At 45.7% G+C, this 21,129-nt stretch overlaps 49 non-coding genes across 49 annotated transcripts; 7 read left to right on the top strand and 42 right to left on the bottom strand.

The window, feature by feature from the left end:
* Positions 1-431: 431 nt before the first annotated feature.
* On the bottom strand, positions 432-504 carry trnaf-gaa (transfer RNA phenylalanine (anticodon GAA)). Its single transcript has one exon. It is a non-coding gene; the product is annotated as a tRNA-Phe (tRNA).
* Positions 505-586: 82 nt separating this feature from the next.
* trnai-aau (transfer RNA isoleucine (anticodon AAU)) lies at positions 587-660 on the bottom strand. The gene has a single exon. It is a non-coding gene; the product is annotated as a tRNA-Ile (tRNA).
* Positions 661-1,122: 462 nt separating this feature from the next.
* Positions 1,123-1,195, bottom strand: trnaf-gaa (transfer RNA phenylalanine (anticodon GAA)). The gene has a single exon. It is a non-coding gene; the product is annotated as a tRNA-Phe (tRNA).
* Positions 1,196-1,277: 82 nt separating this feature from the next.
* On the bottom strand, positions 1,278-1,351 carry trnai-aau (transfer RNA isoleucine (anticodon AAU)). Its single transcript has one exon. It is a non-coding gene; the product is annotated as a tRNA-Ile (tRNA).
* A 464-nt stretch (positions 1,352-1,815) lies between these two features.
* trnaf-gaa (transfer RNA phenylalanine (anticodon GAA)) lies at positions 1,816-1,888 on the bottom strand. Its single transcript has one exon. It is a non-coding gene; the product is annotated as a tRNA-Phe (tRNA).
* Positions 1,889-1,970: 82 nt separating this feature from the next.
* Positions 1,971-2,044, bottom strand: trnai-aau (transfer RNA isoleucine (anticodon AAU)). The gene has a single exon. It is a non-coding gene; the product is annotated as a tRNA-Ile (tRNA).
* A 462-nt stretch (positions 2,045-2,506) lies between these two features.
* On the bottom strand, positions 2,507-2,579 carry trnaf-gaa (transfer RNA phenylalanine (anticodon GAA)). The gene has a single exon. It is a non-coding gene; the product is annotated as a tRNA-Phe (tRNA).
* Positions 2,580-2,661: 82 nt separating this feature from the next.
* trnai-aau (transfer RNA isoleucine (anticodon AAU)) lies at positions 2,662-2,735 on the bottom strand. The gene has a single exon. It is a non-coding gene; the product is annotated as a tRNA-Ile (tRNA).
* Positions 2,736-3,353: 618 nt separating this feature from the next.
* Positions 3,354-3,427, bottom strand: trnai-aau (transfer RNA isoleucine (anticodon AAU)). Its single transcript has one exon. It is a non-coding gene; the product is annotated as a tRNA-Ile (tRNA).
* Positions 3,428-3,891: 464 nt separating this feature from the next.
* Positions 3,892-3,964, bottom strand: trnaf-gaa (transfer RNA phenylalanine (anticodon GAA)). Its single transcript has one exon. It is a non-coding gene; the product is annotated as a tRNA-Phe (tRNA).
* An 82-nt stretch (positions 3,965-4,046) lies between these two features.
* Positions 4,047-4,120, bottom strand: trnai-aau (transfer RNA isoleucine (anticodon AAU)). Its single transcript has one exon. It is a non-coding gene; the product is annotated as a tRNA-Ile (tRNA).
* A 462-nt stretch (positions 4,121-4,582) lies between these two features.
* Positions 4,583-4,655, bottom strand: trnaf-gaa (transfer RNA phenylalanine (anticodon GAA)). Its single transcript has one exon. It is a non-coding gene; the product is annotated as a tRNA-Phe (tRNA).
* Positions 4,656-4,737: 82 nt separating this feature from the next.
* Positions 4,738-4,811, bottom strand: trnai-aau (transfer RNA isoleucine (anticodon AAU)). Its single transcript has one exon. It is a non-coding gene; the product is annotated as a tRNA-Ile (tRNA).
* Positions 4,812-5,273: 462 nt separating this feature from the next.
* trnaf-gaa (transfer RNA phenylalanine (anticodon GAA)) lies at positions 5,274-5,346 on the bottom strand. Its single transcript has one exon. It is a non-coding gene; the product is annotated as a tRNA-Phe (tRNA).
* Positions 5,347-5,428: 82 nt separating this feature from the next.
* On the bottom strand, positions 5,429-5,502 carry trnai-aau (transfer RNA isoleucine (anticodon AAU)). The gene has a single exon. It is a non-coding gene; the product is annotated as a tRNA-Ile (tRNA).
* A 462-nt stretch (positions 5,503-5,964) lies between these two features.
* On the bottom strand, positions 5,965-6,037 carry trnaf-gaa (transfer RNA phenylalanine (anticodon GAA)). The gene has a single exon. It is a non-coding gene; the product is annotated as a tRNA-Phe (tRNA).
* An 82-nt stretch (positions 6,038-6,119) lies between these two features.
* Positions 6,120-6,193, bottom strand: trnai-aau (transfer RNA isoleucine (anticodon AAU)). The gene has a single exon. It is a non-coding gene; the product is annotated as a tRNA-Ile (tRNA).
* Positions 6,194-6,810: 617 nt separating this feature from the next.
* On the bottom strand, positions 6,811-6,884 carry trnai-aau (transfer RNA isoleucine (anticodon AAU)). Its single transcript has one exon. It is a non-coding gene; the product is annotated as a tRNA-Ile (tRNA).
* Positions 6,885-7,347: 463 nt separating this feature from the next.
* On the bottom strand, positions 7,348-7,420 carry trnaf-gaa (transfer RNA phenylalanine (anticodon GAA)). Its single transcript has one exon. It is a non-coding gene; the product is annotated as a tRNA-Phe (tRNA).
* Positions 7,421-7,502: 82 nt separating this feature from the next.
* On the bottom strand, positions 7,503-7,576 carry trnai-aau (transfer RNA isoleucine (anticodon AAU)). Its single transcript has one exon. It is a non-coding gene; the product is annotated as a tRNA-Ile (tRNA).
* A 463-nt stretch (positions 7,577-8,039) lies between these two features.
* Positions 8,040-8,112, bottom strand: trnaf-gaa (transfer RNA phenylalanine (anticodon GAA)). Its single transcript has one exon. It is a non-coding gene; the product is annotated as a tRNA-Phe (tRNA).
* Positions 8,113-8,194: 82 nt separating this feature from the next.
* trnai-aau (transfer RNA isoleucine (anticodon AAU)) lies at positions 8,195-8,268 on the bottom strand. The gene has a single exon. It is a non-coding gene; the product is annotated as a tRNA-Ile (tRNA).
* A 618-nt stretch (positions 8,269-8,886) lies between these two features.
* On the bottom strand, positions 8,887-8,960 carry trnai-aau (transfer RNA isoleucine (anticodon AAU)). The gene has a single exon. It is a non-coding gene; the product is annotated as a tRNA-Ile (tRNA).
* A 463-nt stretch (positions 8,961-9,423) lies between these two features.
* Positions 9,424-9,496, bottom strand: trnaf-gaa (transfer RNA phenylalanine (anticodon GAA)). The gene has a single exon. It is a non-coding gene; the product is annotated as a tRNA-Phe (tRNA).
* Positions 9,497-9,578: 82 nt separating this feature from the next.
* On the bottom strand, positions 9,579-9,652 carry trnai-aau (transfer RNA isoleucine (anticodon AAU)). The gene has a single exon. It is a non-coding gene; the product is annotated as a tRNA-Ile (tRNA).
* A 617-nt stretch (positions 9,653-10,269) lies between these two features.
* On the bottom strand, positions 10,270-10,343 carry trnai-aau (transfer RNA isoleucine (anticodon AAU)). The gene has a single exon. It is a non-coding gene; the product is annotated as a tRNA-Ile (tRNA).
* A 617-nt stretch (positions 10,344-10,960) lies between these two features.
* On the bottom strand, positions 10,961-11,034 carry trnai-aau (transfer RNA isoleucine (anticodon AAU)). Its single transcript has one exon. It is a non-coding gene; the product is annotated as a tRNA-Ile (tRNA).
* Positions 11,035-11,652: 618 nt separating this feature from the next.
* Positions 11,653-11,726, bottom strand: trnai-aau (transfer RNA isoleucine (anticodon AAU)). The gene has a single exon. It is a non-coding gene; the product is annotated as a tRNA-Ile (tRNA).
* A 462-nt stretch (positions 11,727-12,188) lies between these two features.
* trnaf-gaa (transfer RNA phenylalanine (anticodon GAA)) lies at positions 12,189-12,261 on the bottom strand. The gene has a single exon. It is a non-coding gene; the product is annotated as a tRNA-Phe (tRNA).
* An 82-nt stretch (positions 12,262-12,343) lies between these two features.
* On the bottom strand, positions 12,344-12,417 carry trnai-aau (transfer RNA isoleucine (anticodon AAU)). Its single transcript has one exon. It is a non-coding gene; the product is annotated as a tRNA-Ile (tRNA).
* Positions 12,418-12,879: 462 nt separating this feature from the next.
* Positions 12,880-12,952, bottom strand: trnaf-gaa (transfer RNA phenylalanine (anticodon GAA)). Its single transcript has one exon. It is a non-coding gene; the product is annotated as a tRNA-Phe (tRNA).
* An 82-nt stretch (positions 12,953-13,034) lies between these two features.
* On the bottom strand, positions 13,035-13,108 carry trnai-aau (transfer RNA isoleucine (anticodon AAU)). Its single transcript has one exon. It is a non-coding gene; the product is annotated as a tRNA-Ile (tRNA).
* A 463-nt stretch (positions 13,109-13,571) lies between these two features.
* Positions 13,572-13,644, bottom strand: trnaf-gaa (transfer RNA phenylalanine (anticodon GAA)). Its single transcript has one exon. It is a non-coding gene; the product is annotated as a tRNA-Phe (tRNA).
* A 424-nt stretch (positions 13,645-14,068) lies between these two features.
* trnaf-gaa (transfer RNA phenylalanine (anticodon GAA)) lies at positions 14,069-14,141 on the bottom strand. The gene has a single exon. It is a non-coding gene; the product is annotated as a tRNA-Phe (tRNA).
* Positions 14,142-14,223: 82 nt separating this feature from the next.
* Positions 14,224-14,297, bottom strand: trnai-aau (transfer RNA isoleucine (anticodon AAU)). The gene has a single exon. It is a non-coding gene; the product is annotated as a tRNA-Ile (tRNA).
* A 463-nt stretch (positions 14,298-14,760) lies between these two features.
* trnaf-gaa (transfer RNA phenylalanine (anticodon GAA)) lies at positions 14,761-14,833 on the bottom strand. The gene has a single exon. It is a non-coding gene; the product is annotated as a tRNA-Phe (tRNA).
* Positions 14,834-14,915: 82 nt separating this feature from the next.
* trnai-aau (transfer RNA isoleucine (anticodon AAU)) lies at positions 14,916-14,989 on the bottom strand. Its single transcript has one exon. It is a non-coding gene; the product is annotated as a tRNA-Ile (tRNA).
* A 463-nt stretch (positions 14,990-15,452) lies between these two features.
* On the bottom strand, positions 15,453-15,525 carry trnal-uaa (transfer RNA leucine (anticodon UAA)). Its single transcript has one exon. It is a non-coding gene; the product is annotated as a tRNA-Leu (tRNA).
* An 82-nt stretch (positions 15,526-15,607) lies between these two features.
* trnai-aau (transfer RNA isoleucine (anticodon AAU)) lies at positions 15,608-15,681 on the bottom strand. Its single transcript has one exon. It is a non-coding gene; the product is annotated as a tRNA-Ile (tRNA).
* Positions 15,682-16,148: 467 nt separating this feature from the next.
* On the bottom strand, positions 16,149-16,221 carry trnaf-gaa (transfer RNA phenylalanine (anticodon GAA)). Its single transcript has one exon. It is a non-coding gene; the product is annotated as a tRNA-Phe (tRNA).
* Positions 16,222-16,303: 82 nt separating this feature from the next.
* trnai-aau (transfer RNA isoleucine (anticodon AAU)) lies at positions 16,304-16,377 on the bottom strand. Its single transcript has one exon. It is a non-coding gene; the product is annotated as a tRNA-Ile (tRNA).
* A 618-nt stretch (positions 16,378-16,995) lies between these two features.
* Positions 16,996-17,069, bottom strand: trnai-aau (transfer RNA isoleucine (anticodon AAU)). Its single transcript has one exon. It is a non-coding gene; the product is annotated as a tRNA-Ile (tRNA).
* Positions 17,070-17,671: 602 nt separating this feature from the next.
* trnai-aau (transfer RNA isoleucine (anticodon AAU)) lies at positions 17,672-17,745 on the top strand. Its single transcript has one exon. It is a non-coding gene; the product is annotated as a tRNA-Ile (tRNA).
* A 618-nt stretch (positions 17,746-18,363) lies between these two features.
* On the top strand, positions 18,364-18,437 carry trnai-aau (transfer RNA isoleucine (anticodon AAU)). Its single transcript has one exon. It is a non-coding gene; the product is annotated as a tRNA-Ile (tRNA).
* Positions 18,438-19,055: 618 nt separating this feature from the next.
* trnai-aau (transfer RNA isoleucine (anticodon AAU)) lies at positions 19,056-19,129 on the top strand. The gene has a single exon. It is a non-coding gene; the product is annotated as a tRNA-Ile (tRNA).
* Positions 19,130-19,211: 82 nt separating this feature from the next.
* On the top strand, positions 19,212-19,284 carry trnaf-gaa (transfer RNA phenylalanine (anticodon GAA)). Its single transcript has one exon. It is a non-coding gene; the product is annotated as a tRNA-Phe (tRNA).
* A 463-nt stretch (positions 19,285-19,747) lies between these two features.
* trnai-aau (transfer RNA isoleucine (anticodon AAU)) lies at positions 19,748-19,821 on the top strand. The gene has a single exon. It is a non-coding gene; the product is annotated as a tRNA-Ile (tRNA).
* A 618-nt stretch (positions 19,822-20,439) lies between these two features.
* Positions 20,440-20,513, top strand: trnai-aau (transfer RNA isoleucine (anticodon AAU)). Its single transcript has one exon. It is a non-coding gene; the product is annotated as a tRNA-Ile (tRNA).
* Positions 20,514-20,595: 82 nt separating this feature from the next.
* Positions 20,596-20,668, top strand: trnaf-gaa (transfer RNA phenylalanine (anticodon GAA)). Its single transcript has one exon. It is a non-coding gene; the product is annotated as a tRNA-Phe (tRNA).
* Positions 20,669-21,129: the final 461 nt, after the last annotated feature.

Raw genomic sequence — 21,129 nt, forward strand, 5'->3', positions numbered from 1 at the left:
GAGCATCTGCAAGTGCTGGCGTGTACACTAACAAGTCCACCAACAGCATAGCCGGACAAGACTGGACCCTCTTGGTTGCTCATAGTGGCATTTCTACCCAACTGGGGAATTAGCTCAAATGGTAGAGTTCTTGCTTAGCATGCGAGAGGTAGTGGGATCGATGCCCACATTCTCCAAAAAACACAGTCTTTTTGAGGATCCAAGAAAGCTCCAGTTCACACTTCATGCATCTTTCTCTTATGACAACCTACTGTCATGTAACAATCACAAGCAACTTTCATGTGAGACTGAGGTCACAATTTCACATGAAAAAGAAACACATTAGTTACATTCACAGGAGCAGCGTAGCACAAACGATTCAGGCCCACAAACACAGCTGTGGGCACTTTCCTTAAAGCCAAAGCAGAACATGAAAAAGGGACAACATCATATGCCGAAACCCGGGATCGAACCAGGGACCTTTAGATCTTCAGTCTAACGCTCTCCCAACTGAGCTATTTCGGCTAGCTGCTAAGATTCATTCTGTGAGACTCATGACGAAACACATGCAAGTGACTCACAATTTTCACACTCAAAACATAATTGATGGCCATTATGGGGATCGAACCCACGACCTTGGCGTTATTAGCACCACGCTCTAACCAACTGCGCTAACCAGCCGCTAGCAATGCAGCACAATTGTTGAGATGGACCGAGCATCTGCAAGTGCTGGCGTGTACACTAACAAGTCCACCAACAGCATAGCCGGACAAGACTGGACCCTCTTGGTTGCTCATAGTGGCATTTCTACCCAACTGGGGAATTAGCTCAAATGGTAGAGTGCTTGCTTAGCATGCGAGAGGTAGTGGGATCCATGCCCACATTCTCCAAAACACAGTCTTTTTGAGGATCCAAGAAAGCTCCAGTTCACACTTCATGCATCTTTCTCTTATGACAACCTACTGTCATGTAACAATCATAAGCAACTTTCATGTGAGACTGAGGTGACAATTTCACATGAAAAAGAAACACATTACTTACATTCACAGGAGCAGCGTAGCACAAACGATTCAGGCCCACAAACACAGCTGTGGGCACTTTCCTTAAAGCCAAAGCAGAACATAAAGAAGGAACAACATCATATGCCGAAACCCGGGATCTAACCAGGGACCTTTAGATCTTCAGTCTAACGCTCTCCCAACTGAGCTAATTCGGCTAGCTGCTAAGATTCATTCTGTGACACTCATGACGATACACATGCAAGTGACTCACAATTTTCACACTCAAAACATAATTGATGGCCAGTATGGGCATCGAACCCACGACCTTGGCGTTATTAGCACCACGCTCCAACCAACTGAGCTAACCGGCCGCTGGCAATGCAGCACAATTGTTGAGATGCACCGAGCATCTGCAAGTGCTGGCGTGTACACTAACAAGTCCACCAACAGCATAGCCGGACAAGACTGGACCCTCTTGGTTGCTCATAGTGGCATTTCTACCCAACTGGGGAATTAGCTCAAATGGTAGAGTGCTTGCTTAGCATGCGAGAGGTAGTGGGATCCATGCCCACATTCTCCAAAAAACACAGTCTTTTTGAGGATCCAAGAAAGCTCCAGTTCACACTTCATGCATCTTTCTCTTATGACAACCTACTGTCATGTAACAATCACAAGCAACTTTCATGTGAGACTGAGGTCACAATTTCACATGAAAAAGAAACACATTAGTTACATTCACAGGAGCAGCGTAGCACAAACGATTCAGGCCCACAAACACAGCTGTGGGCACTTTCCTTAAAGCCAAAGCAGAACATGAAAAAGGGACAACATCATATGCCGAAACCCGGGATCGAACCAGGGACCTTTAGATCTTCAGTCTAACGCTCTCCCAACTGAGCTATTTCGGCTAGCTGCTAAGATTCATTCTGTGAGACTCATGACGAAACACATGCAAGTGACTCACAATTTTCACACTCAAAACATAATTGATGGCCATTATGGGGATCGAACCCACGACCTTGGCGTTATTAGCACCACGCTCTAACCAACTGCGCTAACCAGCCGCTAGCAATGCAGCACAATTGTTGAGATGCACCGAGCATCTGCAAGTGCTGGCGTGTACACTAACAAGTCCACCAACAGCATAGCCGGACAAGACTGGACCCTCTTGGTTGCTCATAGTGGCATTTCTACCCAACTGGGGAATTAGCTCAAATGGTAGAGTGCTTGCTTAGCATGCGAGAGGTAGTGGGATCCATGCCCACATTCTCCAAAACACAGTCTTTTTGAGGATCAAAGAAAGCTCCAGTTCACACTTCATGCATCTTTCTCTTATGACAACCTACTGTCATGTAACAATGATAAGCAACTTTCATGTGAGACTGAGGTGACAATTTGACATGAAAGAGAAACAAATTACTTACATTCACAGGAGCAGCGTAGCACAAACGATTCAGGCCCACAAACACAGCTGTGGGCACTTTCCTTAAAGCCAAAGCAGAACATGAAGAAGGGACAACATCATATGCCGAAACCCGGGATCGAACCAGGGACCTTTAGATCTTCAGTCTAACGCTCTCCCAACTGAGCTATTTCGGCTAGCTGCTAAGATTCATTCTGTGACACTCATGACGATACACATGCAAGTGACTCACAATTTTCACACTCAAAACATAATTGATGGCCAGTATGGGGATCGAACCCACGACCTTGGCGTTATTAGCACCACGCTCCAACCAACTGAGCTAACCGGCCGCTGGCAATGCAGCACAATTGTTGAGATGCACCGAGCATCTGCAAGTGCTGGCGTGTACACTAACAAGTCCACCAACAGCATAGCCGGACAAGACTGGACCCTCTTGGTTGCTCATAGTGGCATTTCTACCCAACTGGGGAATTAGCTCAAATGGTAGAGTGCTTGCTTAGCATGCGAGAGGTAGTGGGATCAATGCCCACATTCTCCAAAAACACAGTCTTTTTGAGGATCCAAGAAAGCTCCAGTTCACACTTCATGCATCTTTCTCTTATGACAACCTACTGTCATGTAACAATCATAAGCAACTTTCATGTGAGACTGAGGTGACAATTTCACATGAAAAAGAAACACATTACTTACATTCACAGGAGCAGCGTAGCACAAACGATTCAGGCCCACAAACACAGCTGTGGGCACTTTCCTTAAAGCCAAAGCAGAACATAAAGAAGGAACAACATCATATGCCGAAACCCGGGATCTAACCAGGGACCTTCAGCTCTTCAGTCTAACGCTCTCCCAACTGAGCTAATTCTGCTAGCTGCTAAGATTCATTCTGTGACACTCATGACGATACACATGCAAGTGACTCACAATTTTCACACTCAAAACATAATTGATGGCCAGTATGGGGATCGAACCCACGACCTTGGCGTTATTAGCACCACGCTCCAACCAACTGCACTAACCAGCCGCTAGCAGTGCAGCACAATTGTTGAGATGCACCGAGCATCTGCAAGTGCTGGCGTGTACACTAACAAGTCCACCAACAGCATAGCCGGACAAGACTGGACCCTCTTGGTTGCTCATAGTGGCATTTCTACCCAACTGGGGAATTAGCTCAAATGGTAGAGTTCTTGCTTAGCATGCGAGAGGTAGTGGGATCGATGCCCACATTCTCCAAAAAACACAGTCTTTTTGAGGATCCAAGAAAGCTCCAGTTCACACTTCATGCATCTTTCTCTTATGACAACCTACTGTCATGTAACAATCACAAGCAACTTTCATGTGAGACTGAGGTCACAATTTCACATGAAAAAGAAACACATTACTTACATTCACAGGAGCAGCGTAGCACAAACGATTCAGGCCCACAAACACAGCTGTGGGCACTTTCCTTAAAGCCAAAGCAGAACATGAAAAAGGGACAACATCATATGCCGAAACCCGGGATCGAACCAGGGACCTTTAGATCTTCAGTCTAACGCTCTCCCAACTGAGCTATTTCGGCTAGCTGCTAAGATTCATTCTGTGAGACTCATGACGAAACACATGCAAGTGACTCACAATTTTCACACTCAAAACATAATTGATGGCCATTATGGGGATCGAACCCACGACCTTGGCGTTATTAGCACCACGCTCTAACCAACTGCGCTAACCAGCCGCTAGCAATGCAGCACAATTGTTGAGATGCACCGAGCATCTGCAAGTGCTGGCGTGTACACTAACAAGTCCACCAACAGCATAGCCGGACAAGACTGGACCCTCTTGGTTGCTCATAGTGGCATTTCTACCCAACTGGGGAATTAGCTCAAATGGTAGAGTGCTTGCTTAGCATGCGAGAGGTAGTGGGATCCATGCCCACATTCTCCAAAACACAGTCTTTTTGAGGATCAAAGAAAGCTCCAGTTCACACTTCATGCATCTTTCTCTTATGACAACCTACTGTCATGTAACAATGATAAGCAACTTTCATGTGAGACTGAGGTGACAATTTGACATGAAAGAGAAACAAATTACTTACATTCACAGGAGCAGCGTAGCACAAACGATTCAGGCCCACAAACACAGCTGTGGGCACTTTCCTTAAAGCCAAAGCAGAACATGAAGAAGGGACAACATCATATGCCGAAACCCGGGATCGAACCAGGGACCTTTAGATCTTCAGTCTAACGCTCTCCCAACTGAGCTATTTCGGCTAGCTGCTAAGATTCATTCTGTGACACTCATGACGATACACATGCAAGTGACTCACAATTTTCACACTCAAAACATAATTGATGGCCAGTATGGGGATCGAACCCACGACCTTGGCGTTATTAGCACCACGCTCCAACCAACTGAGCTAACCGGCCGCTGGCAATGCAGCACAATTGTTGAGATGCACCGAGCATCTGCAAGTGCTGGCGTGTACACTAACAAGTCCACCAACAGCATAGCCGGACAAGACTGGACCCTCTTGGTTGCTCATAGTGGCATTTCTACCCAACTGGGGAATTAGCTCAAATGGTAGAGTGCTTGCTTAGCATGCGAGAGGTAGTGGGATCAATGCCCACATTCTCCAAAAACACAGTCTTTTTGAGGATCCAAGAAAGCTCCAGTTCACACTTCATGCATCTTTCTCTTATGACAAGCTACTGTCATGTAACAATCATAAGCAACTTTCATGTGAGACTGAGGTGACAATTTCACATGAAAAGAAACACATTACTTACATTCACAGGAGCAGCGTAGCACAAACGATTCAGGCCCACAAACACAGCTGTGGGCACTTTCCTTAAAGCCAAAGCAGAACATAAAGAAGGAACAACATCATATGCCGAAACCCGGGATCTAACCAGGGACCTTCAGATCTTCAGTCTAACGCTCTCCCAACTGAGCTAATTCGGCTAGCTGCTAAGATTCATTCTGTGACACTCATGACGATACACATGCAAGTGACTCACAATTTTCACACTCAAAACATAATTGATGGCCATTATGGGGATCGAACCCACGACCTTGGCGTTATTAGCACCACACTCTAACCAACTGCGCTAACCAGCCGCTAGCAATGCAGCACAATTGTTGAGATGCACCGAGCATCTGCAAGTGCTGGCGTGTACACTAACAAGTCCACCAACAGCATAGCCGGACAAGACTGGACCCTCTTGGTTGCTCATAGTGGCATTTCTACCCAACTGGGGAATTAGCTCAAATGGTAGAGTGCTTGCTTAGCATGCAAGAGGTAGTGGGATCCATGCCCACATTCTCCAAAACACAGTCTTTTTGAGGATCCAAGAAAGCTCCAGTTCACACTTCATGCATCTTTCTCTTATGACAACCTACTGTCATGTAACAATCATAAGCAACTTTCATGTGAGACTGAGGTGACAATTTCACATGAAAAAGAAACACATTACTTACATTCACAGGAGCAGCGTAGCACAAACGATTCAGGCCCACAAACACAGCTGTGGGCACTTTCCTTAAAGCCAAAGCAGAACATAAAGAAGGAACAACATCATATGCCGAAACCCGGGATCTAACCAGGGACCTTTAGATCTTCAGTCTAACGCTCTCCCAACTGAGCTAATTCGGCTAGCTGCTAAGATTCATTCTGTGACACTCATGACGATACACATGCAAGTGACTCACAATTTTCACACTCAAAACATAATTGATGGCCAGTATGGGGATCGAACCCACGACCTTGGCGTTATTAGCACCACGCTCCAACCAACTGAGCTAACCGGCCGCTGGCAATGCAGCACAATTGTTGAGATGCACCGAGCATCTGCAAGTGCTGGCGTGTACACTAACAAGTCCACCAACAGCATAGCCGGACAAGACTGGACCCTCTTGGTTGCTCATAGTGGCATTTCTACCCAACTGGGGAATTAGCTCAAATGGTAGAGTGCTTGCTTAGCATGCGAGAGGTAGTGGGATCCATGCCCACATTCTCCAAAACACAGTCTTTTTGAGGATCCAAGAAAGCTCCAGTTCACACTTCATGCATCTTTCTCTTATGACAACCTACTGTCATGTAACAATGATAAGCAACTTTCATGTGAGACTCAGGTCACAATTTCACATGAAAGAGAAACACATTACTTACATTCACAGGAGCAGCGTAGCACAAACGATTCAGGCCCACAAACACAGCTGTGGGCACTTTCCTTAAAGCCAAAGCAGAACATAAAGAAGGAACAACATCATATGCCGAAACCCGGGATCTAACCAGGGACCTTCAGCTCTTCAGTCTAACGCTCTCCCAACTGAGCTAATTCTGCTAGCTGATAAGATTCATTCTGTGACACTCATGACGATACACATGCAAGTGACTCACAATTTTCACACTCAAAACATAATTGATGGCCAGTATGGGGATCAAACCCACGACCTTGGCGTTATTAGCACCACGCTCCAACCAACTGCACTAACCAGCCGCTTGCAATGCAGCACAATTGTTGAGATGCACCGAGCATCTGCAAGTGCTGGCGTGTACACTAACAAGTCCACCAACAGCATAGCCGGACAAGACTGGACGCTCTTGGTTGCTCATAGTGGCATTTCTACCCAACTGGGGAATTAGCTCAAATGCTAGAGTGCTTGCTTAGCATGCGAGAGGTAGTGGGATCAATTCCCACATTCTCCAAAAACACAGTCTTTTTGAGGATCCAAGAAAGCTCCAGTTCACACTTCATGCATTTTTCTCTTATGACAACCTACTGTCATGTAACAATCATAAGCAACTTTCATGTGAGACTGAGGTGACAATTTCACATGAAAAAGAAACACATTACTTACATTCACAGGAGCAGCGTAGCACAAACGATTCAGGCCCACAAACACAGCTGTGGGCACTTTCCTTAAAGCCAAAGCAGAACATGAAGAAGGGACAACATCATATGCCGAAACCCGGGATCGAACCAGGGACCTTTAGATCTTCAGTCTAACGCTCTCCCAACTGAGCTAATTCGGCTAGCTGCTAAGATTCATTCTGTGACACTCATGACGATACACATGCAAGTGACTCACAATTTTCACACTCAAAACATAATTGATGGCCAGTATGGGGATCGAACCCACGACCTTGGCGTTATTAGCACCACGCTCCAACCAACTGACCTAACCGGCCGCTGGCAATGCAGCACAATTGTTGAGATGCACCGAGCATCTGCAAGTGCTGGCGTGTACACTAACAAGTCCACCAACAGCATAGCCGGACAAGACTGGACCCTCTTGGTTGCTCATAGTGGCATTTCAACCCAACTGGGGAATTAGCTCAAATGGTAGAGTGCTTGCTTAGCATGCGAGAGGTAGTGGGATCGATGCCCACATTTTCCAAAAACACAGTCTTTTTGAGGATCCAAGAAAGCTCCAGTTCACACTTCATGCATCTTTCTCTTATGACAACCTACTGTCATGTAACAATCATAAGCAACTTTCATGTGAGACTGAGGTGACAATTTCACATGAAAAAGAAACACATTACTTACATTCACAGGAGCAGCGTAGCACAAACGATTCAGGCCCACAAACACAGCTGTGGGCACTTTCCTTAAAGCCAAAGCAGAACATAAAGAAGGAACAACATCATATGCTGAAACCCGGGATCTAACCAGGGACCTTTAGATCTTCAGTCTAACGCTCTCCCAACTGAGCTAATTCGGCTAGCTGCTAAGATTCATTCTGTGACACTCATGACGATACACATGCAAGTGACTCACAATTTTCACACTCAAAACATAATTGATGGCCAGTATGGGGATCGAACCCACGACCTTGGCGTTATTAGCACCACGCTCCAACCAACTGAGCTAACCGGCCGCTGGCAATGCAGCACAATTGTTGAGATGCACCGAGCATCTGCAAGTGCTGGCGTGTACACTAACAAGTCCACCAACAGCATAGCCGGACAAGACTGGACCCTCTTGGTTGCTCATAGTGGCATTTCTACCCAACTGGGGAATTAGCTCAAATGCTAGAGTGCTTGCTTAGCATGCGAGAGGTAGTGGGATCAATTCCCACATTCTCCAAAAACACAGTCTTTTTGAGGATCCAAGAAAGCTCCAGTTCACACTTCATGCATCTTTCTCTTATGACAACCTACTGTCATGTAACAATCATAAGCAACTTTCATGTGAGACTGAGGTGACAATTTCACATGAAAAAGAAACACATTACTTACATTGACAGGAGCAGCGTAGCACAAACGATTCAGGCCCACAAACACAGCTGTGGGCACTTTCCTTAAAGCCAAAGCAGAACATAAAGAAGGAACAACATCATATGCCGAAACCCGGGATCTAACCAGGGACCTTCAGCTCTTCAGTCTAACGCTCTCCCAACTGAGCTAATTCTGCTAGCTGCTAAGATTCATTCTGTGACACTCATGACGATACACATGCAAGTGACTCACAATTTTCACACTCAAAACATAATTGATGGCCAGTATGGGGATCGAACCCACGACCTTGGCGTTATTAGCACCACGCTCCAACCAACTGAGCTAACCGGCCGCTGGCAATGCAGCACAATTGTTGAGATGCACCGAGCATCTGCAAGTGCTGGCGTGTACACTAACAAGTCCACCAACAGCATAGCCGGACAAGACTGGACCCTCTTGGTTGCTCATAGTGGCATTTCAACCCAACTGGGGAATTAGCTCAAATGGTAGAGTGCTTGCTTAGCATGCGAGAGGTAGTGGGATCGATGCCCACATTTTCCAAAAACACAGTCTTTTTGAGGATCCAAGAAAGCTCCAGTTCACACTTCATGCATCTTTCTCTTATGACAACCTACTGTCATGTAACAATCACAAGCAACTTTCATGTGAGACTGAGGTCACAATTTCACATGAAAAAGAAACACATTACTTACATTCACAGGAGCATCGTAGCACAAACGATTCAGGCCCACAAACACAGCTGTGGGCACTTTCCTTAAAGCCAAAGCAGAACATGAAAAAGGGACAACATCATATGCCGAAACCCGGGATCGAAACAGGGACCTTTAGATCTTCAGTCTAACGCTCTCCCAACTGAGCTATTTCGGCTAGCTGCTAAGATTCATTCTGTGAGACTCATGACGAAACACATGCAAGTGACTCACAATTTTCACACTCAAAACATAATTGATGGCCATTATGGGGATCGAACCCACGACCTTGGCGTTATTAGCACCACACTCTAACCAACTGCGCTAACCAGCCGCTAGCAATGCAGCACAATTGTTGAGATGCACCGAGCATCTGCAAGTGCTGGCGTGTACACTAACAAGTCCACCAACAGCATAGCCGGACAAGACTGGACCCTCTTGGTTGCTCATAGTGGCATTTCTACCCAACTGGGGAATTAGCTCAAATGGTAGAGTGCTTGCTTAGCATGCGAGAGGTAGTGGGATCCATGCCCACATTCTCCAAAACACAGTCTTTTTGAGGATCCAAGAAAGCTCCAGTTCACACTTTATGCATCTTTCTCTTATGACAACCTACTGTCATGTAACAATGATAAGCAACTTTCATGTGAGACTGAGGTCACAATTTCACATGAAAGAGAAACACATTACTTACATTCACAGGAGCAGCGTAGCACAAACGATTCAGGCCCACAAACACAGCTGTGGGCACTTTCCTTAAAGCCAAAGCAGAACATAAAGAAGGAACAACATCATATGCCGAAACCCGGGATCTAACCAGGGACCTTCAGCTCTTCAGTCTAACGCTCTCCCAACTGAGCTAATCCTGCTAGCTGCTAAGATTCATTCTGTGACACTCATGACGATACACATGCAAGTGACTCACAATTTTCACACTCAAAACATAATTGATGGCCAGTATGGGGATCGAACCCACGACCTTTGCGTTATTAGCACCACGCTCCAACCAACTGAGCTAACCGGCCGCTGGCAATGCAGCACAATTGTTGAGATGCACCGAGCATCTGCAAGTGCTGGCGTGTACACTAACAAGTCCACCAACAGCATAGCCGGACAAGACTGGACCCTCTTGGTTGCTCATAGTGGCATTTCTACCCAACTGGGGAATTAGCTCAAATGGTAGAGTGCTTGCTTAGCATGCGAGAGGTAGTGGGATCCATGCCCACATTCTCCAAAACACAGTCTTTTTGAGGATCGAAGAAAGCTCCAGTTCACACTTCATGCATCTTTCTCTTATGACAACCTACTGTCATGTAACAATGATAAGCAACTTTCATGTGAGACTGAGGTCACAATTTCACATGAAAGAGAAACACATTACTTACATTCACAGGAGCAGCGTAGCACAAACGATTCAGGCCCACAAACACAGCTGTGGGCACTTTCCTTAAAGCCAAAGCAGAACATAAAGAAGGAACAACATCATATGCCGAAACCCGGGATCTAACCAGGGACCTTCAGCTCTTCAGTCTAACACTCTCCCAACTGAGCTAATTCTGCTAGCTGCTAAGATTCATTCTGTGACACTCATGACGATACACATGCAAGTGACTCACAATTTTCACACTCAAAACATAATTGATGGCCAGTATGGGGATCGAACCCACGACCTTGGCGTTATTAGCACCACGCTCCAACCAACTGCACTAACCAGCCGCTAGCAATGCAGCACAATTGTTGAGATGCACCGAGCATCTGCAAGTGCTGGCGTGTACACTAACAAGTCCACCAACAGCATAGCCGGACAAGACTGGACCCTCTTGGTTGCTCATAGTGGCATTTCTACCCAACTGGGGAATTAGCTCAAATGCTAGAGTGCTTGCTTAGCATGCGAGAGGTAGTGGGATCAATTCCCACATTCTCCAAAAACACAGTCTTTTTGAGGATCCAAGAAAGCTCCAGTTCACACTTCATGCATCTTTCTCTTATGACAACCTACTGTCATGTAACAATCATAAGCAACTTTCATGTGAGACTGAGGTGACAATTTCACATGAAAAAGAAACACATTACTTACATTCACAGGAGCAGCGTAGCACAAACGATTCAGGCCCACAAACACAGCTGTGGGCACTTTCCTTAAAGCCAAAGCAGAACATAAAGAAGGAACAACATCATATGCCGAAACCCGGGATCTAACCAGGGACCTTCAGCTCTTCAGTCTAACGCTCTCCCAACTGAGCTAATTCTGCTAGCTGCTAAGATTCATTCTGTGACACTCATGACGATACACATGCAAGTGACTCACAATTTTCACACTCAAAACATAATTGATGGCCAGTATGGGGATCGAACCCACGACCTTGGCGTTATTAGCACCACGCTCCAACCAACTGCACTAACCAGCCGCTAGCAATGCAGCACAATTGTTGAGATGCACCGAGCATCTGCAAGTGCTGGCGTGTACACTAACAAGTCCACCAACAGCATAGCCGGACAAGACTGGACCATCTTGGTTGCTCATAGTGGCATTTCTACCCAACTGGGGAATTAGCTCAAATGGTAGAGTGCTTCCTTAGCATGCGAGAGGTAGTGGGATCCATGCCCACATTCTCCAAAACACAGTCTTTTTGAGGATCCAAGAAAGCTCCAGTTCACACTTCATGCATGTTTCTCTTATGACAACCTACTGTCATGTAACAATCACAAGCAACTTTCATGTGAGACTGAGGTCACAATTTCACATGAAAAAGAAACACATTACTTACATTCACAGGAGCAGCATAGCACAAACGATTCAGGCCCACAAACACAGCTGTGGGCACTTTCCTTAAAGCCAAAGCAGAACATCAAAAAGGGACAACATCATATGCCAAAACCCGGGATCGAACCAGGGACCTTTAGATCTTCAGTCTAACACTCTGCCAACTGAGCTATTTCGGCTAGCTGCTAATATTCATTCTGTGAGACTCATGAAGAAACACATGCAAGTGACTCACAATTTTCACACTCAAAACATAATTGATGGCCAGTATGGGGATCGAGCCCACGACCTTGGCGTTATTAGCACCACGCTCTAACCAACTGCGCTAACCAGCCGCTAGCAATGCAGCACAATTGTTGAGATGAACCGAGCATCTGCAAGTGCTGGCGTGTACACTAACAAGTCCACCAACAGCATAGCCGGACAAGACTGGACCCTCTTGGTTGCTCATAGTGGCATTTCTACCCAACTGGGGAATTAGCTCAAATGGTAGAGTGCTTGCTTAGCATGCGAGAGGTAGTGGGATCCATGCCCACATTCTCCAAAACACAGTCTTTTTGAGGATCCAAGAAAGCTCCAGTTCACACTTCATGCATCTTTCTCTTATGACAACCTACTGTCATGTAACAATCACAAGCAACTTTCATGTGAGACTGAGGTCACAATTTCACATGAAAAAGAAACACATTACTTACATTCACAGGAGCAGCGTAGCACAAACGATTCAGGCCCACAAACACAGCTGTGGGCACTTTCCTTAAAGCCAAAGCAGAACATGAAAAAGGGACAACATCATATGCCGAAACACAGGATCGAACCAGGGACCTTTAGATCTTCAGTCTAACGCTCTCCCAACTGAGCTATTTCGGCTAGCTGCTAAGATTCATTCTGTGAGACTCATGACGAAACACATGCAAGTGACTCACAATTTTCACACTCAAAACATAATTGATGGCCATTATGGGGATCGAACCCACGACCTTGGCGTTATTAGCACCACGCTCTAACCAACTGCGCTAACCAGCCGCTAGCAATGCAGCACAATTGTTGAGATGCACCGAGCATCTGCAAGTGCTGGCGTGTACACTAACAAGTCCACCAACAGCATAGCCGGACAAGACTGGACCCTCTTGGTTGCTCATAGTGGCATTTCTACCCAACTGGGGAATTAGCTCAAATGGTAGAGTGCTTGCTTAGCATGCGAGAGGTAGTGGGATCCATGCCCACATTCTCCAAAAACACATTCTTTTTGAGGATCCAAGAAAGCTCCAGTTCACACTTCATGCATCTTTCTCTTTTGACAACCTACTGTCATGTAACAATCACAAGCAACTTTCATGTGAGACTGAGGTCACAATTTCACATGAAAAAGAAACACATTACTTACATTCACAGGAGCAGCGTAGCACACACGATTCAGGCCCACAAACACAGCTGTGGGCACTTTCCTTAAAGCCAAAGGAGAACATAAAGAAGGAACAACATCTAATGCCAAAAACCGGGAATGAACCAGGGACCTTTAGATCTTCATTCTAACGCTCTCCCAACTGAGCTATTTCAGCTAGCTGCTAAGATTCATTCTGTGACACTCATGACGTGACAGCATAGCCGGACAAGACTGGACCCTCTTGGTTGTTCATAGTGGCATTTCTACCCAACTGGGGAATTAGCTTAAATGGTACAGTGCTTCACTAGCATGCGAGAGGTAGTCGGATCCATGCCCACATTCTCCAAAAAAACAGTCTTTTTGAGGATCCAAGAAAGCTCCAATTCACACTTCATGCATGTTTCTCTTACGACAACCTACTGTCATGTAGAATCACAAGCAACTTTCATGTGAGACTGAGTTCACAATTTCACATGAAAAAGAAACACATTAGTTACATTCAGAGGAGCAGTGTAGCACACAGTATTCAGGCCCACAAACACAGCTGTGGGCACTTTCCTTAAAGCCAAAGCAGAACATAAAGAAGGAACAACATCATATGCCGAAACCCGGGATCGAACCAGGGACCTTTAGATCTTCAGTCTAACGCTCTCCCAACTGAGCTATTTCGGCTAGGTGCTAAGAATCATTCTGTGACACTCATGACGATACACATGCAAGTGACTCACAAATTTCACACTCAAAATATAATCAATGGCCAGTATGGGTATCGAACCCACGACCTTTGCATAATTAGCACCACGCTCTAACCAACTGAGCTAACCGGCCGCTAGCTGCACAGCACAATTGCTGAGATGCACCGAGCATCTGCAAGTGCTGGCACGTACACTAACAAGTCCACCAACAGCATAGCCGGACAAGACTGGACACTCTTGGTTGCTCATAGTGGCATTTCTACCCAACTGGGGATTTAGCTCAAATGGTAGAGTGCTTGCTTAGCATGCGAGAGGTAGTGGGATCGATGCCCACATTCTCCAAAAACACATTCTTTTTGAGGATCCAAGAAAGCTCCAGTTCACACTTCATGCATCTTTCTCTTTTGACAACCTACTGTCATGTAACAATCACAAGCAACTTTCATGTGAGACTGAGGTCACAATTTCACATGAAAAAGAAACACATTACTTACATTCACAGGAGCAGCGTAGCACACACGATTCAGGCCCACAAACACAGCTGTGGGCACTTTCCTTAAAGCCAAAGGAGAACATAAAGAAGGAACAACATCTAATGCCAAAACCCGGGAATGAACCAGGGACCTTTAGATCTTCACTCTAACGCTCTCCCAACTGAGCTATTTCGGCTAGCTGCTAAGATTCATTCTGTGACACTCATGACGGTACACATGCAAGTGACTCACAATTATCACACTCAAAATATAATCGATGGCCAGTATGGGGATCTAACCCACGACCTTGGCGTTATTAGCACCATGCTCTAACCACCTGAGCTAACCGGCCACTAGCTATGCAGCACAATTGTTGAGATGCACCGAGCATCTGCAAGTGCTGGCGTGTACACTAACAAGTCCACCAACAGCATAGCCGGACAAGACTGGACCCTCTTGGTTGCTCATAGTGGCATTTCTACCCAACTGGGGAATTAGCTCAAATGGTAGAGTGCTTGCTTAGCATGCGAGAGGTAGTGGGATCCATGCCCACATTCTCCAAAAACACATTCTTTTTGAGGATCCAAGAAAGCTCCAGTTCACACTTCATGCATCTTTCTCTTACGACAACCTACTGTCATGTAACAATCACAAGCAACTTTCATGTGAGACTGAGGTCACAATTTCACATGAAAAAGAAACACGTTACTTACATTCACAGGAGCAGCGTAGCACACACGATTCAGGCCCACAAACACAGCTGTGGGCACTTTCCTTAAAGCCAAAGCAGAACCTAAAGAAGGAACAACATCTAATGCCAAAACCCAGGATTGAAGCAGGGACCTTTAGATCTTAAGTCTAACGCTGTCCCAACTGAGCTATTTCAGCTAGCTGTTAAGATTCATTCTGTGACACTCATGACGGTACACATGCAAGTGACTCACAATTATCACACTCAAAATATAATCAATGGCCAGTATGGGGATCGAACCCACGACCTTGGCGTTATTAGCATCACGCTCTAACCAACTGAGCTAACCGGCCGCTAGCTACGAGTCACAATTGTTGAGATGCACCGAGCATCTGCAAGTGCTGGCGTGTACTCTAACGAACAAGTCCACCAACAGCATAGAGGGACAAGACTGAACCCTCTTGGTTGCTCATAGTGGCATTTCTACCCAACTGGGGAATTAGCTCAAATGGTAGAGTGCTTGCTTAGCATGCGAGAGGTAGTGGGATCCATGCCCACATTCTCCAAAAACATATTATTTTTTAGGATCCAAGAAAGCTCCAGTTCACACTTCATGCATCTTTCTCTTATGACAACCTACTGTCATGTAACAATCACAAGCAACTTTCATGTGAGACTGAGGTCACAATTTCACATGAAAAAGAAACACATTACTTACATTCAGAGGAGCAGCGTAAAACACAGGATTCAGGCCCACAAACACAGCTGTGGGCACTTTCCTTAAAGCCAAAGCAGAACATAAAGAAGGAACAACATCATATGCCGAAACCCGGGATCGAACCAGGGACCTTTAGATCTTCATTCTAACGCTCTCCCAACTGAGCTATTTCAGCTAGGTGCTAAGATTCATTTTGTGACACTCATGACGATACACATGCAAGTGACTCTCAATTTTCACACTCAAAATATAATCGATGGCCAGTATGGGGATCGAACCCACGACCATGGCGTTATTAGCACCACGCTGTAACCAACTGAGCTAACCGGCCGCTAGCTATGCAGCACAATTGTTGAGATGCACCGAGCATCTGCAAGTGCTGGCGTGTACACTAACAAGTCCACCAACAGCATAGCCGGACAAGACAGGACCCTCTTGGTTGCTCATAGTGGCTTTTCTACCCAACTGGGGAATTAGCTCAATGGTAGGGTGCTTGCTTATCATGCGAGAGGTAGTGGGGTCCATGCCCACATCCTCCAAAAACTCATTCTTTTTGAGGATCCAAGAAAGCTCCAGTTCACACTTCATGCATCTTTCTCTTACGACAACCTACTGTCATGTAACGATCACAAGCAACATTCATGTGAGACTGAGGTCACAATTTCACATGAAAAAGAAAGACATTACTTAGTTTCACAGGAGCAGTGTAGCACACACGATTCAGGCCCACAAACACAGCTGTGGGCACTTTCCTTAAAGCCAAAGCAGAACATAAAGTAGGAACAACATCATATGCCAAAACCCAGGAACGAACCGGGGACCTTTAGATCTTCAGTCTAACGCTATCCCAAAGGAGCTATTTCGGCTAGCTGCTAAGATTCATTCTGTGACACTCATGACGGTACACATGCAAGTGACTCACAATTATCACACTCAAAATAACATTCGATGGCCAGTATGGAGATCGAACCCACGACCTTGGCGTTATTAGCTCCACGCTCTAACCAACTGAGCTAACCGCCCGCTAGCTATGCAGCACAATTGTTGAGATGCACCGAGCATCTGCAAGTGCTGGCGTGTACTCTAACGAACAAGTCCACCAACAGCATAGAGGGACAAGACTGGACCCTCTTGGTTGCTCATAGTGGCATTTTTACCCAACTGGGGAATTAGCTCAAATGGTAGAGTGCTTGCTTAGCATGCGAGAGGTAGTGGGATCGATGCCCACATTCTCCAAAAACATATTCTTTTTGAGGATCCAAGAAAGCTCAAGTTCACACTTCATGCATCTTTCTCTTAAGACAACCTACTGTCATGTAACAATCACAAGCAACTTTCATGTGAGACTGAGGTCACAATTTCACATGAAAAAGAAACACATTACTTACATTCACAGGAGCAGCGTAAAACACAGGATTCAGGCCCACAAACACAGCTGTGGGCACTTTCCTTAAAGCCAAAGCAGAACATAAAGAAGGAACAACAACAAATGCCGAAACCCGGGATCAGATGAGCAACCAAGAGGGTCCAGTCTTGTCCGGCTATGCTGTTGGTGGACTTGTTAGTGTACAAGCCAGCACTTGCAGATGCTCGGTGCATCTCAACAATTGTGCTGCGTAGCTAGCGGCCGGTTAGCTCAGTTGGTTAGAGGGTGTTGCTAATAACGCCATGGTCGTGGATTCGATCCCCATACTGGCCATTGATTATATTGTGAGTGTGAAAATTGTGAGTCACTTGCATGTGTATCGTCATGAGTGTCAAAGAATGAATCTTAGCAGCTAGCAGAAATAGCTCAGTTGGGAGAGCGTTAGAATGAAGATCTAAAGGTCCGTGGTTCGATCTCGGGTTTTGGCATTTGATGTTGTTCATTCTTTATGTTCTGCTTTGGCTTTAAGGAAAGTGCCCACAGCTGTGTTTGTGGGCCTGAATCGTGTGTGCTACACTGCTCCTGTGAATGTAAGTAATGTGTTTCTTTTTCATGTGAAATTGTGACCTCAGTCTCACATGAAAGTTGCTTGTGATTGTTACATGACAGTAGGTTGTCGTAAGAGAAAGATGCATGAAGTGTGAACTGGAGCTTTCTTGGATCCTCAAAAAAAATATGTTTTTGGAGAATGTGGGCATCGATCCCAGTACCTCTCGCATGCTAAGCAAGCACTTTACCATTTGAGCTAATTCCCCAGTTGGGTAGAATCGCCACTATGAGCAACCAAGATGGTCCAGTCTCGTCCGGCTATGCTGTTGGTGGACTTGTTAGTGTACACGCCAGCACTAGCAGATGCTCGGTGCATCTCAACAATTGTGCTGCGTAGCTAGCGGCAGGTTAGCTCAGTTGGTTAGAGCGTGGTGCTAATAACGCCATGGTCGTGGATTCGATCCCCATACTGGCCGTCGATTATATTGTGAGTGTGAAAATTGTGAGTCACTTGCATGTGTATCGTCATGAGTGTCAAAGAATGAATCTTAGCAGCTAGCCGAAATACCTCATTTGGGAGAGCGTTAGACTGAAGATCTAAAGGTCCATGGTTCTTTCCCGGGTTTTGGCATTTGATGTTGTTCCTTCTTTATGTTCTGCTTTGGCTTTAAGGAAAGTGCCCACAGCTGTGTTTGTCGGCCTGAATCGTGTGTCCTACGCTGCTCCTCTGAATGTAAGTAATGTGTTTGTTTTTCATGTGAATTTGTGACCTCAGTCTCACATGAAATTTGCTTGTGATTGTTACATGAGAGGAGGTTGTCGTAAGAGAAAGATGCATGAAGTCTGAACTGGAGCTTTCTTGGATCCTCAAAAAGAATATGTTTTTGGAGAATGTGGGCATCGATCCCACTACCTCTCACATGCTAAGCAAGCACTCTACCATTTGAGCTAATTCCCCAGGTGGGTAGAAAGGCCACTATGAGCAACCAAGAGGGTCCAGTCTTGTCCGGCTATGCTGTTGGTGGACTTGTTAGTGTACACGCCAGCACTTGCAGATGCTCGGTGCATCTCAACAATTGTGCTGCGTAGCTAGTGGCCGGTTAGCTCAGTTGGTTAGAGCGTGGTGCTAATAACGCCATGGTCGTGGATTCGATCCCCATACTGGCCATCGATTATATTGTGAGTGTGAAAATTGTGAGTCACTTGCATGTGTATCGTCATGAGTGTCACAGAATGTATCATAACAGCTAGCCGAAATAGCTCAGTTGGGAGAGCGTTAGAATGAAGATCTAAAGGTCCCTGGTTCGATCCCGGGTTTTGGCATTTGATGTTGTTCATTCTTTATGTTCTGCTTTGGCTTTAAGGAAAGTGCCCACAGCTGTGTTTGTAGGCCTGAATCGTGTGTGCTACGCTGCTCCTCTGAATGTAAATAATGTGTTTCTTTTTCATGTGAAATTGTGACCTGAGTCTCACATGAAAGTTGCTTGTGATTGTTACATGAGAGTAGGTTGTCGTAAGAGAAAGATGCATGAAGTGTGAACTGGAGCTTTCTTGGATCCTCAAAAAGAATATGTTTCTGGAGAATGTGGGCATCGATCCCACTACCTCTCGCATGCTAAGCAAGCACTCTACCATTTGATCTAATTCCCCAGTTTGTTAGAAAAGCCACTATGAGCAACCAAGAGGGTCCAGTCTCGTCCGGCTATGCTGTTGGTGGACTTGTTAGTGTACAAGCCAGCACTTGCAGATGCTCGGTGCATCTCAACAATTGTGCTGCGTAGCTAGCTGCCGGTTAGCTCAGTTGGTTAGAGGGTGGTGCTAATAACGCCATGGTCGTGGATTCGATCCCCATACTGGCCAACGATTATATTGTGAGTGTGAAAATTGTGAGTCACTTGCATGTGTATCGTCATGAGTGTCAAAGAATGAATCTTAGCAGCTAGCAGAAATAGCTCAGTTGGGAGAGCGTTAGAATGAAGATCTAAAGGTCCGTGGTTCGATCTCGGGTTTTGGCATTTGATGTTGTTCATTCTTTATGTTCTGCTTTGGCTTTAAGGAAAGTGCCCACAGCTGTGTTTGTGGGCCTGAATCGTGTGTGCTACGCTGCTCCTCTGAATGTAAGTAATGTGTTTCTTTTTCATGTGAAATTGTGACCTCAGTCTCACATGAAAGTTGCTTGTGATTGTTACATGAGAGGAGGTTGTCGTAAGAGGAAGATGCATGAAGTGTGAACTGGAGCTTTCTTGGATCCTCAAAAAGAATATATTTTTGGAGAATGTGGGCATCGATCCCACTACCTCTCACATGCTAAGCAAGCACTCTACCATTTGAGCTAATTCCCCAATTGGGTAGAAACGCCACTATGAGCAACCAAGAGGGTCCAGTCTTGTCCGGCTATGCTGTTGGTGGACTTGTTAGTGTACACGCCAGCACTTGCAGATGCTCGGTGCATCTCAACAATTGTGCTGCGTAGCTAGTGGCCGGTTAGCTCAGTTGGTTAGAGCGTTGTGCTAATAACACCATGGTCGTGGATTCGATCCCCATACTGGCCATCGATTATATTGTGAGTGTGAAAATTGTGAGTCACTTGCATGTGTATCGTCATGAGTGTCACAGAATGAATCTTAGCTGCTAGCCGTATTAGCTCAGTTGGGAGAGCGTTAGACTGAAGATCTAAAGGTCCCTGGTTCAATCCCGGGTTTTGGCATTTGTTGTTGTTCCTTCTTTATGTTCTGCTTTTGCTTTAAGGAAAGTGCCCACAGCTGTGTTTGTGGGCCTGAATCGTGTGTGCTACACTGCTCCTGTGAATGTAAGTAATGTGTTTCTTTTTCATGTGAAATTGTGACCTCAGTCTCACATGAAAGTTGCTTGTGATTGTTACATGACAGTAGGTTGTCGTAAGAGAAAGATGCATGAAGTGTGAACTGGAGCTTTCTTGGTTCCTCAAAAAAAATATGTTTTTGGAGAATGTGGGCATCGATCCCACTACCTCTCGCATGCTAAGCAAGCACTTTACCATTTGAGCTAATTCCCCAGTTGGGTAGAATCGCCACTATGAGCAACCAAGAGGGTCCAGTCTCGTCCGGCTATGCTGTTGGTGGACTTGTTAGTGTACACGCCAGCACTTGCAGATGCTCGGTGCATCTCAACAATTGTGCTGCGTAGCTA

Source organism: Salmo salar, chromosome 27 (assembly GCF_965601325.2).
Source record: "Salmo salar chromosome 27, fSalSal1, whole genome shotgun sequence".
Classification (NCBI taxonomy): Eukaryota; Metazoa; Chordata; class Actinopteri; order Salmoniformes; family Salmonidae; genus Salmo; species Salmo salar.